Source organism: Pteronotus mesoamericanus, unplaced genomic scaffold (genome assembly GCF_021234165.1).
Source record: "Pteronotus mesoamericanus isolate MK-2021 breed Mesoamerican mustached bat unplaced genomic scaffold, CSHL_Meso_final scaffold_54, whole genome shotgun sequence".
NCBI lineage: Eukaryota > Metazoa > Chordata > Mammalia > Chiroptera > Mormoopidae > Pteronotus > Pteronotus mesoamericanus.
In genome coordinates, this window is record NW_026555321.1 from 54,187,630 (window position 1) to 54,192,192 (window position 4,563).

General features: G+C 36.7%; 1 pseudogene; it reads right to left on the reverse strand.

The window, feature by feature from the left end:
- Positions 1 to 3,492: 3,492 nt before the first annotated feature.
- Positions 3,493 to 4,062, reverse strand: LOC129088280 (transcription initiation factor TFIID subunit 12-like; annotated as a pseudogene).
- Between the last annotated feature and the right edge of the window lie 501 nt (positions 4,063 to 4,563).

The window sequence follows — 4,563 nt, forward strand, 5'->3', positions numbered from 1 at the left end:
TATATGAAAAGATGCTCAACTTTACAAGCTTCTAGAGAAATGCAGATCACAACTACATTGGGATACCACCTCACACATGTTAGAATGGCTATTATCAAGAAGACAGTTAATAACAAATGTTAGAGAGCTTTTGGAGAAAAAGGAACCCTCATTCACTGCTGGTGGGAATGTAAATTTGTATAGCCACTATGGACAACAGTATGGAGGGTTCTCAAAAAATTAAGAATACAGTTACTGTATGACCCAGCTATCCCTGTTTAGGGTATCTACTCCAAAATTTTTTAAATATTTATTCATAAAGGTATATGCATTCCTGTGTTCATTCAGCATTATTCATGATGGCCAAGACATGGAAACAACCAAAGTGTCTTTTTTTAGATGATTGGATAAAGAAGGCATGGTACATATATACAATGGAATGCTCCTCAGCCATGAGAAAACATATAATACTGTCATGTGTGACAATGAGGATGGACTTTGAGAAAATCATGCTAAGTGGAAATAAGTCAGTCAGAAAAAGTCAAGACTGATATGATTTCACTCATATGTGGGATATAAAACTGAAACTCATAGATATAGACAGACAACAGCATGGTTGTTACAAGAGGGAAGGGGTGGGGAACAATAAAGGGTAAACGGGGACAATGATATGGTGACAAAAGATGATTTAACTTTGGGTGGTGGGCACACAATGCAATATACTGATCATGTATCATAGAAATGTATACTTGAAACTTATATAATCCCATTAACCAATGTCAGCCCATAAATTTAATTTAAAAAGAATACTATATGGCTTTTGTTTCTTCATAATAAATTCTGATTTCTCTTGTTTTGGAATTGTGTTATATGTATAGGGTTTTGTCAAAGACATTGATAGGGACTTACAAGCTGTTGAGTAAGTGGAAACTGTTATGAATGAGAGTTACCATTCACTCATTTAAATCTTACTGAGCAACTGCTGTATGTCAAACATTGTTTTAGGTATTGGGGTTACAGAGATAAGAAATACATAGCTTTTGCTCTTGAAAATGAAGCTCACCTTATAACAGTTTTAGGACAGACAGGATTTCTTGGTTCCATAGATAGGGTCTTATGTTCATAGGTAGACACTAACAAATGTGTGGGAAATATGGTCAGTTTAGAAAAAGTATATTCTTAGAGCTTCTTCCTCCAAACATATAACAACCTCTGAGGCAGTTCACCTCTTCTGTAGTGTATCAACAAACTCAAGAGAATGGCTTGAAACACATGTGTACATACATCGCCTCTGTATTGTATAGTAGTGCATGTGGCATTGCATGGTATATCTAGACAAAAACCACTTACCTTATAATGATCTTGTTCACATAAATTCTGCAGAAATAGTATTACTAATTCTTTCTTTTGTTTTATGTCAGTGTAAGATATTTATGAAGTAAATTCCCTGAATATAATGTCAACTTAATTACAGTACGGGAAGTCTTGATGAAGGCAAATTCCCCTTTAGAGCTTTAGGCCACAAGTCTCTTCTGTTTATTACAATGAACTACATTCTGGCACCCACAAAAATCACCTAATAAATACATAACTAATATGATAGTCACACAAAATGTCACATTAGTTCCATACAAATTATTCTACTTCAGTGCACTCTAAAACAAATCATGTCATTGTTGTGATTTAATAACCTAAGTTCATAAGTAGTTTTTTAAGTAGGTAGTTCATAAGCTTGTTATTTATAACACTTAGGGTGGTTTCTAAGACATACTAGATGCACACTTTATTTGGCTGGGCTTCCCCTCATAGACACACCCCTAATAGTATTTTGCTATTCAATATTTTCTCAACCATCTTCCTATCATGTTCAAAATTATTGAGTGACAGTAGTTGACTCTTTCAGTAAATCAAAAATGTCCATAATGTAATATGCTTGGAGATTTGAAGAACTAAGAATTAATGAAAAAAATAAATAATTATCTAGCCCAAGAAAACTATAAAGTGAAGTCAAAATCATTCTGTGTGCAGAAGTCAGTCTATTTTGAAATAAGACATCCTCTATGCCCAGAGACCTCTTCTTCCAGTTCATGTGGCAAGCTCACCTGCATCTTTCAGGCCTCAGTTTAGTTGTTGCTACCTCTTGAAAAGGCCTTTGACTACACAATTTAAAGCAGCTTCCCCTGTGTCAGTTACTCTCTGTCGTGTCACCCTGTGTGGCAATGTCTACTACCTGTCTTACCGTCTCTTCTACCTTTCTCTTAGTAAGAGAATGACTGCATAATTTCCAGGTGGGCACATGACCACCTACAATGAAGGCTACATATTCCAGCTTCTCTTGCCACCAAGGACTATGTTCTCACTGTCGAGATAAACAGTAAGTTACCTTTAAAGGGAGAAGGTATGGATTTCTTGTCACCTTAGTCTTTCTTTAAGGTGTAATGGCCAGAACCCAAGCAATCATCTTGGACCATGAGGTGGAAACCAGGTATTGAGAATGGAGAAAAACAAATCTGCATCCTTGATGAATTCATGAAGCTGTCTTCTTTATCAATTCTGAAGAGCCTTCTTTAATGTGAGATAAAGAGAGAAATAAACTTTTTAAGCCACAATCAGTATGCAACATGTACAGCAATTTGTCCAGCATATGAACCTAAACCAACAAATGAGAATAGAGCACTGATCAATCTCAATGGATGCCAATGTTAAAAGGTTGTTGTAGCTACTCCTGTGCATACTGGCTGCATCACAACCTTGGTTAACACCAAGTGATTCTGGCCCTGGCCAGTGTGTATCAATTAGTTAGAGTGTCGTTCCTAAAATCAAAAGTTTGCAGGTTTGATTCCTAGCCATAGCATATACCGAAATTATAAGTTCCGTCCCAGGTCAGAGTGTGCATGAGAGACAAATGATCAATGTTTCTCTCTCTCATTGATGTTTCTCTCCCTCTCTTTCTCTCTCTCTCAAATCAATAAACATGTCCTCAGGTGACAATTAAAAAAAAACAACAGCCAAATGATGTTGAATCTTCTGTCCCTTACAGCTAAACCTAATCTTAAGTAATATGCACTATTTCTTTTTTTTATTAATAACTTCTCTATTCTGGAAAAGCAAATGAAATTCATATTCATATAAGCATTGACGTTACAGTGTACAAGGAAAAGAGGAAAAGAGAAGGAAACAAAAACCTCTACAAACTCTGCTAATACTGTCTCACCAAACAAGGCCATACTGCTTTGTCCCATATCCAATCACTTATATAATAACCCATAAATAAAATCTTCTCTGGAAGATACATTGCTCCTCTTTGAGATGATAGGGAAAAGAGGCCAAAGTGGGAGTAAAAGCCTTTATTCTTTAGGCAGATCCTCTCAGTCATTATAGATATTGCTGCACTGTTAATAAAAAATATGTTTCTCTGTAAAAAATTAAAAGAAATCCAAGGATGAAATGGTTGAGGTCTCAGCTCAAGTATCTCCAAATACATTGTTGTCCATTCCCTGACCTTTCCTTGTGTTATTTCTTGGTTGTTTTTCAGATCAATGCCATTCTCTCTTTGTGAGCTTCTGTGGCGAAAGCTTTTCTGTTGGGTCAAATTTCTTCAGAGCCCAATTCCTGGGATCCACGTGTTTCACGGGTGCTCCAGGTACAGCTGGACATCCTTCATGTCCAGAGTGCTAGACTTTGTGATGCAGGGAAAGCTGTCAGGCTGCTGTCACCACACTCCTAATAAAATCATCAGCAACCTGCAGCAGCATCTCCTCCATGCCTTCATTCAGTTGCTCATTAAGATCTACTTTTCTTACTAAGTCTTGTAATTTCTTCTTGGCCAATACCTGATTATGTTCAGGACTGAGACACCCTCCTGACCCAGGAGTGCCTGGTATCTTAACCACTGTGGTGCCATTGGCCATGGAACCTTGTGGAGAGTTGTTGCCTAGTTCCAGTTTTATGGATAGGAAATTGGAGAGGTTGATTAGGGCTGAGGGGTCAAACAGGTTCATAATTTATCTGCAAAGCTTTGGACTTCAGTTCATAGTGCTTATCAAAGTCCTGTTTCTTTCTGGAGGTATGAGGACCAAGGCCAATCAAAGGCAGCAGGTCTATCATCCTATGATATGCAGAAATTGCCCCAGTGAAGCAATCATCTTGGCAGCCCAATATGCTCTAATATCTTATATAACCCTTATTATGGTTTATAATTATCTTTTCAATGTTTTACCCATTTATTATCTTTCCCTTCCATCTCTAAGAGGTCAGAAAATGCCTCTGGGGTGTGCTGCCAGAACAGGGCTCTATTGGATATTGAAAAAAATGAATGAACTGATTTTTTAATTTTTCATTATGAGATATAATATTTGGAGAATTACAGATCTGGAGGAGTGAAAAGAATTCTATTTGGAGGACTAGAGTTGGCAGTGGAATTGACAAAAGTTTTTTTTTTAGTTTTTTTCTCTGACTTGGAAAAAACCTGATGAAATTAGTGGTAGATAAAAATTCATTTCCAACTTCTAACAAGGAGTAACAAACAATGGAGGACATATAAATAGAGTAGCAGTTTTATTAATAATACTTTCCTACTCTATT